This window comes from Mizuhopecten yessoensis, unplaced genomic scaffold (genome assembly GCF_002113885.1).
Source record: "Mizuhopecten yessoensis strain PY_sf001 unplaced genomic scaffold, ASM211388v2 scaffold7333, whole genome shotgun sequence".
NCBI classification, from domain to species: domain Eukaryota; kingdom Metazoa; phylum Mollusca; class Bivalvia; order Pectinida; family Pectinidae; genus Mizuhopecten; species Mizuhopecten yessoensis.
In genome coordinates, this window is record NW_018406995.1 from 183,937 (window position 1) to 198,615 (window position 14,679).

The following is a 14,679-nucleotide window of genomic DNA, read 5'->3' on the forward strand; positions in this document are numbered from 1 at the left end:
ACATAACATGCACATTTTATCAACACTTAGACAGCTTCTGAAAGGTACAACTTTGAGGAGCCATAAAAAACAAACCAAGTGACCTAAATCTTTATACTTTATAGATTTGTGACCACAACGGCATGGGCAATGTACCACCAACAGGAAATTTGAATCAGAGAAGGGGCCGTTTTGGAAACCGGCCCTTTGACGTCGATTAAACTTCTTGGCACTGATGAATACCGTTGTGAATAAACATTATGGAAATAAATGAGTTTTGTTAGTATGAAAGCATTTGATGTGTGAGTTTTAATAATTTAACACGATTAAATGATATTAGAGATCAAAGAATGAGCTATTGATTTTAATTCAAATATCGTTCATGAAATTGACAATGTGTCATTATGTCACAGGTGCATTCTCGTTTAAGTTTGTCAGCAGATAAGGTTCCACTGTTAACACAGTTATTTGGTCCTTTTAATATGTGAAAAAATCAATAAAAGAAAAAGAAAAAAATACTTTCCGATTAGTTTTTTTAAAGCGTTTTCCTTGTAAACCTTGACATCAGATTAACTCAAGCCCGTACTGATTACGAGGTTAAAGTTGGAAAGGAGTGCTAAGCCAGGCAAATATTTATTCAGAAAACATGTATTCGTTTTACCGAACTTGCGTTATCGACATAAGGAATTGCTTCTGGGCCCATGAAGCTGCTTTTGATTAATAAGGTTTATTAACAACACGAAAGCGTAACAGGTCAAGGCCAGGGCCCATAGTAATAAAATTATTCTCATGCTCAAACTCAGATGTCGTGTTAACATCTATTTACTTGCTTCGGTGATAAACTATACATTTCCTTTTTGATGTTGAAAGGGATTTTGCACAGACTAGAAGCCACATAGCGTTTTCAAATGTCCAGACTTTACTTTTTGAATATTTTGTATGTTTTTTATGAGAGTTTAGAAAATGGGCTGAGCATATATTTTTCATTCCGGAGCATGATAATGGTTTCATGAATACGCATCCAGGACTCGAATACTGGACCGTTGGTCATTCTACTGTCGCTCTATATAACTTACTGAACTATATGGTCAACAGAAGTACCCCAGAGTAACTCTCTGTGTAAATTGGGTGTTGCTCCTCTGTAATCTTCACAGGACACGTATCTCCTACCTTAGACCAATCAAATAGCTACCGCGTGCCTTCAATTTAACTATGACATATTCCTGGGGTGCAGAGAGCGAAAGTGAGAGTAACACATCTCCGTTGTACAATGTTACACAGAAAAATACCCAAAACTAACATTTAAAAAAAAGTCATATGAAGAGGCGATTTTTATTTTTACTTCAGAGTAAGATATATGTCGGTGTCGATATCATGGAGAGTACAATAATAGTGGACTGTGCAGCCTCTTTTTCGCACCCAGAGCAACATGTACAATACTGCATTTTATACGGAATGTGCATAACATCGATTAGGGAATATTTCTATCCTGATGTAATAATTTCTCAAAATGTAACTTCAATTTGTTATATGCCCAATGTGAAAATAAATCTTCTATGACTATAGGTTAATAGAAATAGAAATATTAAAAACAAAATAAATTTACACGAACATTTTGTCGACTTCAATTTTACAAGATTGCAGTCCAGACTGTCTTAGTCCGCGTCCACTGGTCATCAGACAAAACAAGCGCAATGTTGTGATATAACTAGCCAACCCCGCGTCATTCTCGGTAATTAATTAATTAATTACATGTACTTGGATACATGTAACAAATGACGGGAGGTAACTCGAGTAAAAAATAATATCATCGATACCATTTAGATAAAACAATGATTCGATTCATATATTAATATAAATTATGCGGCTCTCTTTTTAACAATACTTAGTATATGTTTTGTGTTATCACGGGTTTATCGCCACACCTGAAAATGAACATTGAAGTCAATTGGAAAAATATGATAACACTTAATAATATAGAAAAAAATAAAGTTTTGTTAATTTCACATTAGGTATTTAAAGTGTAGTTTGGTATTTTAGTTACAGTGTATATATGTATGTGAATATGACAGTGGATGCAATTCTACGAGGACTTACGTGTTATATCATGAATTCACGTCTCCAATTTCATACAGTGATAGACACAACAACAAAACTGTTTTCTGTTTCCAATTTATAAAACTTGCATCGTAAAGACAAAATCATTTAAACTGTTCAACGAGTAATGAAGAGCTTGTTTTATGTGTATACTGTTTTCTACAGTGTCTGTATCGTGAACGAAACAAGAACATAAATCTGGTATATAGAATATCAAATAAATGGTGTTTTGATGTAACTTATTGGTTACCTTCTATCATAGTTCGTAGTTTGTGGACGATCGAATCGACATATGCAGTACATTCTGAAACTGAAGCTGACTGGCACGCGGGGTGCTGAACTCGTCATGTTGGCGATGAGATTGGTAAGCTGTGTATTGTGGTCCACTATCATCAGTTGCATGAGTGGACAGCCGGCTCCAACATTCTAGGAATCTCCAGTCTGGATAAACGACATCAACACAAGAACTAGGATCGACCAATTTGCGTTTTCTCCTACTTGTGATAGACTATGCTTGACTCCAGTACAGCTTTTAACTATAAAGGTAAAACAATGGTTTACCCTCCATTACTATCATTCATTTATTTATTTTACAAAATTACTACCTGCATTTGTATTTGCCTAACTGAAGAATACAGTTTCTGTTGTCAGTATCTGTTGTGGAAATAATATAGGACAGTGTGAACTGAAGTTTATGTGCCATTTATTTGCAAAAGGAATGAATTAGCAGACATAATATTGTGCTACCCGCAACGCTGCTTTGGAAATTACATTACATACGTGTTCATGAAATTATGGTTACTTATTAGCTTTTTGTAAAAATATTTAGTAAGATCCAAATGACATGTCATTATAATTTAGCGGTTTGTTTGATTCAAATCCGACCTAGTAATTTTATTGGTAATCGTGATGTTTCCTTTATCTGTGATCACATTTAATGCTTTTCATATATTAACACTATTTTTTTTATATATTTATTATTTCAAAATGGTCATTTCCCGGGGACCTTTGTAGGTAGGGGACTCCCAATCACTTAGAAACCTGGGATATGGATACTATCTTTTTCTGTGATAATTATTACTGCTTTTTATTGAGATATGTATTTATCTCCCTTTACTTGAAATATAATGTGTTATTGTTATTTTACAGATGTTTGTCGCAATAATAGCTCTCAAGATCTAGAGCGTATGTTCCTTGTTTACCTGTATGCGACATTAAATAAAGTTTCTTGTATTTTGTATCTTGTATGTAACCTGTGTAGTGCAGGTTTTTACTTTATGTAGTGGTTATATTGTTTAATTTTTGATATGTTATAAAAATCTGTCATTATTAATTGTACATTTGTCTTTTCGTCACAAGAAATATCTATGCATTCTATGCATAGATATTTTTTTCGTCACAAGAATTATCTAAAGAAGTTATTTATAAATGTGAAGACTTACATAGATCAGAATTTTTGAATGACAGATCAATCAGCTGATTTACTCTATTCGAAACGCATAAAAAGAACAGGTTGAAAAAATAAAGTTTCGTTATAAAATAACAAACTTACCTCACACTTCTATAACTTTTAATACAAGAACAAATGCCTTATCCTCACCAATAGGCCAATCATACAATAATACACAAAAATGATAATATACCTCATACACATACTTCACTATTTGCAAAGACCCGGATGACACTTTACTGCAAATAATGCCGTAAAGTGGTCCTGTGTTGTAAACATAATTAGATCGTGTGACTACATATATAATTATCCAGGTAATGTTAACGAGACATGTAATTTTGGTCTGACTATAACAGACTGTTAGATATTGTAATCAATATATTTGTAATTTAGTAACAATTCATTTGTTGTAATTCTGCCGTTTGCGTTGCAATGTCTGCTCCATTGTGAGAGCCCTGCGCGGTCCCATACCTGCCAACAAATGCCATTTCTTTCATATGAATAATTATTTTTGGAAACAATCAGTCAGAACACATGCTGAAATCCCGTTTATCGTGCTGTGGACAAGTCGTCTAAATCATATATTTCCGACGATGTTTTCCAGTCTGACTAAATGATAACATAGATCATACACGTAGTCTGTCGAAGCGTCGTACAAAGTAGTTTAAGTCAGTATTACACAATGAAAAATAGAAACATTTTAAAGGAGTAACTGACAAAAATAACGCCTTTATCATTTACAAGGGTGCTATCTGTTCCTATGTTAAAGTCTGATATCTACTTGAGTTCAAATGAAGATAATAGCGTTTTCATTATATTCTATGTATTTGTTTTGGAAACAAGTTAAATGTGTAGCCAAATATACGCCTTGCAAGGTAATCGACAGTATATGACGGTTTGTTGTTGTCAGTTATAATACATGTGTTGTCTGAGTGAGCCTTTAATTCATTAATTCAAATGTTAACTGTTTTCCTATTCTTTACTCTTCATATTGGACAGAGGAAGTACACCTTGTCAAGAGGGAATAGCAATAAAGCTCGAGTGTTTGGGAGCGACCTACCTTCTCCTTTCATCATTGGAAGGGGCGCAACTCTTGCAGACTTGTGTGTCCTTAACCTAACCAGTTGCTTGACACAGAATTTGATCGATGACATCACGAGAATATGAGAGGGAAGAGGGGGTTAGATAGTCCGGATTGTTTTTAGATTACTGCATGGCTAGGTATTCCAAAAATACAGTAAATTTAAGAAAAAATACATATCAGACCACGTGGTTATTTCTTCTCCATTCGAACGGAACTAGTTATACCAATCGCTGTTCACAACTTTCTTTTGATCAAATGTTCATCACATCCCATGCTATTATATCTTCCTCCTGTTCACTCCGGTCTTGCTGGTGTTTTCTTTTCAACTAGTCCGTTCGCACAGAGAAAGACCAAACACATGGCTTCATTATATTTATAGATACCTATATTTGTATGCTAGTAAAATTGTGAAGGTCATACTGCTATGCTACATGGAACACCTTATAACAAAATATAATTAAATATATGTAATATATTTTAATATAGATTGTTTTTTATCAGTTCCATGTGTTCATTAAGATACTCGCTTGTCCATTTAAACATCTGTTATGACACCAATGCATTTTGCAGATTGGTCCAAGGGCATCTAATTCCCTACAACCACGTTACTTAATTCACGATTTAAAAAATGATGATGACAGATGTCCAGAAACCAGTTTAAAAACCGTTCAGTGAACGGCTAGGGAGTGATAAACAGGGAGATATATGGTAGAAAGAAAACCATAACTTATGTATCAGTCTAACAGAGTTTTCATTTAGATTGTTCTCTATAAATATAACGAACTATTTTTTTAGTTGACACTCGTGCGTTGTTCTGCAATAAAGGCAATAAAGTTTTAGAGTAAATACATTCAACTGCAAAGAAAACTGGTTATCAATTATTTTGTAGTTTGTATCAGACTACAAGTTACCAAACGGCAAGGGGGCCGCGGTGGCCAAGTGGTTAAGGCGTCTAACAGTCCGCTACCACTAGACCTCCACCACTGGGTCGCGGGTTCGAGACCTACATGTACGTGGGGCAGTCGCCAGGTATTGGCCATAGGTCGGTAGCTTTTCTCCGGGACCTCCGGATTTCCTCCACCACCAAAACCCGGCAAGTCAGTAACTGACCCTAGCTGTTAATAGGACGTAAAACCTAAACAAACCAAACGGCAATGAAAAGGCTGAATTAAGAAGTAGACATTTGCTTCTGGACCGCATTAATGAAGGAGAACTTACTGTCTAAATCTTGTCAAAGGTCGATCATAATACGTCGACTGTCGGAGAAAGCCTTTATATTTCAATCTAATGAAAGTGATGATTTTTACATTTCATCTTCTATCATGTTGTTGATATCACAGCCGTTACTAGTCCAAAACAATGTTTGAGAATAAGAGCCATATAAAAACAAAACAATCGTTTGTACGTGTCAATAACTCAAAATTTTGAGAAACTAGCTCCAAACTTCGACTTATGGTTGCAATAACTTAAATTTTCTTCTGACTCGATATTTTGACTAATTCGACTATTTGGCTTACAACTTTTCTAACATTAAATCCTGCATATACATTTGCAGATAATCACCGGAAATGTGGTACTAATTCGAAATTGTGACTAACTTGATCGAAATAGCAACATTATAGTTCGAAATTGCAAGTTATTAAGTCGAAATATCGGGATACGTATTCATGCTTTTACTATTTTAAATAAGCATTACACATGCAATTAATATCACACACAGGTATCACATATGTATTTACTATAACACACAGGTATCACAAATGTATTTACTATAACACACAGGTATCACAAATGTGTATTACACATGTGGTTATCATCACATGCATGAACCATACATTTATTTTATGCATGTATCACATACAGGTTTCACACATGATTTTACCATAACAAAGTTTTACATAAGTATTTAATAACACAGAAAAAATCCTACTGCAGCTTCTTCAAAGACGGAAATACATTCAAATGAGTTCATCTCTGTGCTGTTCAATAATGGCATTTAACATCGAAATGAAACAAACTGCCTCGATATTAGGGAATCTCTAGTTATTCGAGATAAAAAGTCAAATGGTCTAGTTAGTGTCTCGAATTTTTGAAATTTCGAGTAAGTAAGTCAATATTTTGATGAAATCAGTAAGTCGAAAATTCAATGTGACACGAAAAAAATAAAATTTCGTTTCCTTTCTACGTGGCCCTTTCGGTCTTCAGTATTTGACAGTCGACTATGCACTACTCGGTTATTTTAAGAGCATTGGAAAGGATAGGATATAGAAGCGCAAACAATGTATTGAAATACTAGTTACCTAAAAACGAAACCGGTGCGTTGCCATGAACCAAAGATTGCTTAAATGAATACAACGTTTGGTTAACCAAATATATACTCTCCAAACCGATTATTTTGAAGTTAAAAATTCATATTTACCTCAGACATACTTTTTCAGTTTATACAACTAAATGATTGTTGTACATTACCTCGGTTCGGCTGTCATACGTCTAACCGTGGGCTGCAGCCCATAATGGCTATGATTGATAATAAAGCTGGGAGCAGGTAAGTAGAATTGATGCCATGGTATGCCTGCGGCGATTTACTGAGATTGGCAATGCTATCACGGAAAATCGGAGATGATAGCTTATACACCTTCACACCAAAATGCATCCAGCATTTCAAATAAATTCATACACCGAATAATATTAGTGAGAACAGCTAGTCAACGTCAGAATTAATATTACGGCTGCCCTTGTGATAAATAGCCTTTTTTCATAACATTTAACGTTATTGTCTTATATAAATATTAAACGAAAGGTAATATTTGCAATAAAAAACTTGACATTTACATGTCATGACTAGTCTTACTAAAAAAAATCATGCATTCAAATCTAAAACTGTAAATCACATGCAGGAAATATAATGATCCGCATGCGGTGGGTTCAGATTTTTATTTCTCTCAGACATACAAAGTAAGTAACAAGAGGTCAATATGTATCATATTCATAAGTACCTGGCGGATAACAAAGGCATAAAGGCTACAAACTATAATTACGTACATTCAATAGCTTTTCAGGTTTTTCTAGAAATTTGCTAACATTTTTTAAAACTTTTACATTGCATATAGTAAAATAGTCCACGCATTTTAATAAAGCTAGGGTTAGTATAGTAGTAATTTGGAATAAATAGTTGTCTTATTTGTTTAACAGATACATGTTCGCACTTAAATATATAGCGATATTCATCACCAATTTCATTAAAACAAAGATTCTGTTTTCTTTGGGTATTCCAATCCATCTTCCAGTTTCTATAGGTAAGTGCATATTTGAAGTTCTAAACTTACCAATAGTTTGTCTTTCTTTTTGCTTTAGTTTCACAAAGTAATCTTCAAGTTCAAAATTTGTTTTAAAATTGGAATAGGTAGATCCTCTTGAAGAGCTCTCGATATCGTTAAACCATTTTTGTATAATCTCATCTCGTAATCTTTGTTTTACAACAAGTCTCAAATAATCTCTATTAAACGTACACGGTGGGATAATTGCAACAAATTGGCATTGCCTATTACTAGAAACAGAGTGAATGTAAATTAAGTAAAAAAAGTATTCATGCTGCTGATCGTCCTCATATGACCCTGGTTGTTGCGAGGACGTTAAACCCTAAACACACAAAAAAGGCTTCTGACTTAACACTAATCGCCTCTGTACATAACGGACACACCTTTAGTTTGGCTCGTAGCTCATGTTGAGTGTAGTTGACCCTTTCACCCCTATGTAACTTTAGTAGACTCAATTATGGCCAACAGTAGTGAAAGGATTAATAGGAAAAAAAATAATCGGCGGAATACAATACGGATGGTTTGCGCTCGTTTTCCATATGAAGCAAGAGGGCATGTTAAAAATCCCCGTTTTCTGAAGGATATTATTCTGAAATTGGGCGTCAGTTAAGATGATAAGACTTTTGAAAATGAGGACTGTTTCTCCTAGGATGAGCGTTTCAATTTTATCTTCAGTAATGGGGTTGGGCTGTTTAAAGTGACAACGTTTCACGCTGGACAGTTACGCTTGACCTTTGACATCAAATGGATACGGACGCTGCACATGTGAAACAAACGTGACGTGTATAATGTTCACCATTGGTAGATTCTGACTTGATCTTTATGACAGTTGGGTCAGGGAAACATGATTGTTTGTTTTCCTGACAAGTCTATGTTTATTAGGCAAAAACCAAAACTATTTATGTTTCAGGTAGCGAGACCGACTCTAGTTTTTTCCCCTCCGACCCTAAACAATCATCTCACACGAACTCACTTAACGTCCCATCCGAAAGTACCAAAATGCGTAAGCGTTGGTGGGTCAAACACGATTGATGTATTTCAAATATGCAAATCAGCACTACTATGGCAACGTTATTACGTTTGGTGAGTTTGTTTTATTCTGAAAGTGACGTTGGTTTTATTTTTTCTAATTTATTTTTCGCAATATTGAGTAGGATTTCTTTTATTAACGTAACTGAAATTATGACTTTGGAGTATACCAACAGGACTTCAATATCCATGGATATTTGATAACAATTTCCAGTGGTTCACCACCGTCTCCGATAACCTTGACCTCATATCCTCGTAACAACGGCCAAAACATCCGCGTTTTCTTGAAGGTTATTTCCATTGAAATCATGATGCAAACTTCAGCTGGTCTGTAGACATTTTTAAACTTCCCTGATCTTTTCAGGTGTTTTTTTTTTAGATAATTTCCAATCAAGTAGCCTTTAACAGGGACAAAGAATGTGTTTAAGAATGGCATGTTATCATTGTTAGCAAGACGGTCTAGTATCACTTAGGACTTACCCAGTAACTCTACACTCCTTTAAATCTATGCCCTAAATATAGGAATTGTTTTCGTCTTTATTCAAGCTTTCGGCATAGCTTTAGTAACTCTTTTTATTTTCGTGTTTTTCTCACATCGTATTAAAATTGATTCCATCTCATTTTGCCAATACATTCTCTCGTATCTTCATATTTTTTTTGCTAACGACGTTACTGTGAAATAATTTGATTTTGTTTCACGCTAATTGAGAACACTAAACGTGTTATTTCACTATGTACAGTACCCTACGAGACCCGAAAAAACACTCAGATGAGACGGAGTATACTCAAAGAATATATCTCACACAGAAAATCCACAACTGTTTAATAACATTATACAAGGCATATTGGTATCTGAAGTACGATGAGCAATTAACTTCAATATATCCCCATTTCTGTCTTTAAGCTAGATCAGTCGTTATTAAAGTTCAATGAGATATCCGTATGTATGTCAGTGTGTCATCAAAGTTATGTAACTTTAATGACTTACTGGATTGCTAATAGCGTTACCTTCGGGGTACGTTATAAGATACATGTATATACAAAACGAACATTTCAATTTATGAGCGCAGTCGTTACATTAAAAGGGATATAGAGTTATCGAAGGACTTGCGGTTGAAGTGGTTATAAAAGTGACTGTCAATCAGTGTATCAAGTGACTTTTTGGTTTTAGTCACTCTATAGCAAGTGACTGAAAACCACAGTATCTCTGGTGACTTCCGATTGTATTGACTGATAACATCATACTGTGTCTAGTGACTCCCTGTTGAAGTGACGGTACACACGGTGAGCGACAACTCCTTTATCGGTTAATTAAACAACATCCATGCATGCGTATTAGAATCTTAGTGAAATGATTTGTACAGATGATTCACTGCTGTGCATTTTTTTGCCAAACGTAACATTAAGCACATGTTCTTTAGATTCCGTAACAACTGCGGTGCATGCAAATGGTTCTCTCCAGTGGAAAGTTGATTGGGACGTCCTACTTTTATTCCGTTACGTCATTTTTATTGAGATATTACGTCATATTTGTCATACTCTGGGAGTAACAATTAATCTTGAACTGATGAATCGAAAGACACTTCTGTGAGCGATGGAAGAAATGCATTTCCTTCACCATTCATTGAATAGGTTCCCGCTCCATACCAGCTCGGGATTGTTTTGTTATAATTTGACAACGAATGCTAGGGAAGAAATAATAAGATGATGAACTATTATTTTATTTCGATAAATTAACGCCTTGGTTTACCTAATGAAATGGGATAAAATTTGTTTTACATGTAACAGCTAATATTTGTACACAATGTACCCTATGACATCATTCAACGTGACTGCGGATGCATACGCCTTTAAGATAATGAGTTTATTCATATTTACTTTTGGGTAGTAAAGCACAGCTCTCGTTTAATTTTGTGTAAGCCATTTGCATCACTTCATTAAATCCAAAAATAAATATTGTTATCAAACACTAGACCTTCGCCACTGGGTCGCGGGTTAAAGACCTCCGTGGGGCAGTCACTATGTACTGACCGTAGGTCGGTGGCTTTTCGCCGGGAACTCCGGCTTTCCTTCACCACCAAAACCTGGCACGTCCATAAATGGCCGTAGCTGATGTAAAACACAAACAACCGAAAATGCTATAATACATGGATGTATGTGCATTCGTCCTTATGCCTATTGCATTTCTATAATCCCTCGTCCAAATGTCTTTACAATAATTCATTATTGAAATAAATACTTGGTATCCAAGCCTGCACATGTCTTCAACACGTGTACCGTATAACAACCAGAAATCCTGAACCCTTCAATGATTCACTTATCGAAGTGAAAATACTCCTAGCACAATAATGCAAAGCATTTCATAACAGCTTACATTGTAGCATTTACAAATGTGTTGCGGAGTTACTTCACTCCTCTACTTTACTGTTATGTTATTTTATGGTTCTAAAATATATCTGATTATTGTCGAGTTTTAGCACATATCAAATGTGGCAGTGTTTAGGTATCAATCGGCAAAATATGTTTTACATTTCTCACCATCTGGTGACTGTGAGTTAACATGTCACGGTTTACATGAAAAAAACAGATAAATGATGAAGCCAAACTGAGTTGTACATGAATGTGCACCCTTTACCTTTTTAATGTATCCCTGCTTGTACCATCGAACACTTTAGACACTGGTTTTATTTTATTTTACACTAGGTACCAATGATGAGTCTCAATTTGATGGAATGACCAAAGGGCGAAGTAAATTTGTTTTATGTTTGACGTTCTACAACGACTTTCTTTTTTCTGTGAATAGTTGAGTCATTGACATCATACCTTACAGCCTTTGTAATACACACACCCTCAGGGCATTTCAACTCCAGTTACTCCTGTGCTAGCAAGCATCTTGCTTTATTTACCATTTTCTGTTATTTCTTTATTTGGTGATAAATCGGGTTTTTCGTCTTTTTTTCGCATATCTCATAAATTTATTTTGTAGGAACTTGAATTGCAAGCAAAATTTTTACTGCTTTACTGCGTCTACACTATACTTAATGATTGGGTTTAGGTGCCTCTTTGTTTCGTATATCTAGAATTAATTCTACACCAGAACTCGGTTATCACTGTATGCTATGTGTGTCGCCAATTTACTGTTTGTTTCGGAATGTATATCATACTGTGTGTTTCTGATGACATTTGTGTTATTATAAATCTAAAATTTACAAGGCAAGTACATATTTCGATAACTGAACAAATGTACAATGTGATAGACACTCGTCGTCTTATCAATAAGTTTGTAGATGCTTTATACAGCTAAGAGAAGCCTACTTACCGGTTATAAATAACACGTGTCATGCTTATACTAGAGTGGGTAATGTCCACGGCCTTGTTATAAATCATAATAAATGCTGTAATTAACGGGTGCCATATTAGTCCCATTTCTTGCCACGATAGATTTTTCATGCGTTCCTGATATGTGTTTCATATAAACGTTATACATTCAATGAATGCATGTTGTAATTAGCCCCATAAAACATTTATATTACATTCTTACATCATATCTAATTGGGGGAACAAACTTTTATCGATTTTTTCTCAAGCTGATTCATCTGAGCTATAGCTTTAGTTTGTAAGACAGTGAATGGTTTCGATATAAACCGGGTACTAATATCATACCGAGGACTCACACAGGCATAACAATTATACAACCTTTATTAGAATGTTGTTTCAAAATGGTTTTTGAATTAATTAGGTTGAGGTTCAGTACCAATTATAAAAATGTAGATGTGTCCATGATAAATTGCAAGCCAGATAATTAATTTCTTAAGTCTCACTTTGTACAATTGTTCTAGTGGAGCATTTGCTAAATCTACTCATGATCTGTCATCATGAAATAGTTTTGCATCTCCGTCAATTGGACTAATGATGACTTGTGCTGTCGAATATACCTGCCTATTAGTTCTCTCTGTGCACATCAACCTCGATTCCGTCTGACAAATAATTCATTAACGATAGAACAGCAAGATTATTAACCCTGTAATTATCAACAATTATATCGATCGTTATAATTCTACCTAACCGTGCAGTTGTATATGGCTGACCCAAAACAATAGTGTCAGATTTACTCAACAACACGTCAATAACAAGAACCAGCCGTTGTATTTACATAAATATTAAAATCAATGCATAATTAACATATAAATAAGACATCACTATCATTGTATTTTATTACCTTTCTAGATATACTAATTTCATAGACGTACTCTTTCTCACCTGTAGAAATTGTGTTCTTTTATACATAATGATTATTTATTCATGGTTTCCGTATACGTGACGTCCCCACATTGTTCTTTTTGACCTGATAATACCTGTAGTCTTTTCCTCAATGAATCATTCTGAACACATCATAATCGTAAGTTAAACTGGATATAGCAACCACATGACGATCCACTAAGCATATTGAATTAGTTTAAGTCCTGTGTGGGGCGTAACGTTTAACACTTATTTGTAAACTCCTTCGCTAAATTCATTAGTATTTCCCTGTCTCTTTGTCATTGGTCAATATGTTTGCAATATTTGCCATGCATACGTATCAATCTAACACCAAACTATTTGTTGAAAACAAAATGTGTATGAATCGAAACAAAATCTGCCTACTTCGTCATAAATTCGCTAAAAGAGGGCAAAGCAGCATTATGAAAATATAACCTTTGTCTGGGATAACTCCAAGGTATTGGACAGAGAGAGCAATCTATTCAAGCGGCAGCTAAGTAAGCCTTCTAGATATGCCGCAGTGGGCCAGTTTTAAATCGAGATGAGGGGGTTCATAGACTCTCGCACATCTATGACCAAATGTTAAACAATGCGTAGCTGAATCGAGTCATTTCGGTACATATATAATAACCATTGAACATACGCTTACAGCGCAGCCAAAAAAAACATCGATTTTGTGGACAACTCGTACACATTTTACACCTTTGTGTGCATACGCCTCACTGGTCATTTTTCTGATGAAGGTGACAGAGTACATACCATACTAGTCATCGAAACGTCTCATAGAAACACGTATTAGGTGTGTAACAAGAAGTTTTCATTATCCATACTTACCAACATGAAGAAAATGTTCAGAAAACAAATCTTGTGGCATTTTAATTTAAAAAGGTGATGTCATTTATTTATCTCAATTTGTACATACATGTAATGATAGATTGTGTATAACCTAGAACAGAACAGCTATATCATTATCAGCTAAATAGGGATATCAAATTGCGAAGTTTTCTATCACAGACTACAGATGTGAGAGATGCTTTACACAAAAATGTTTCTGTAATTCGGAGTAAAAGAAACCATATGTTTATTAAGGTTTATGTATCCGGTATATATATTCCTCTATAAAACAAAAATATGACTCATTTTATAACATATTTAAGTGAATTTAGTTGCAAACTTTAATTACCTTAAATATCTGTCAAATATGACGAAAACAGAATGACGAAATTCTCATTTGATGACTTAGTCCTGACGGAAAATGTCTCTGAAATCGTACAGAGATTGAGTCTATCTATCATGATTTTATTGTGAAGTAGTAAAAATCCATTCCTATAATCACAATGGTACATTTCATTGAAACCAAAATCACAATCATTCAACAGCAAAACAACACTTAACCTCTTTGTATCGTAGTACGCCTGTGTCTCAGTCGGGGCTCGTTCCGCTAGGGAAACTGCTCTCGGAGG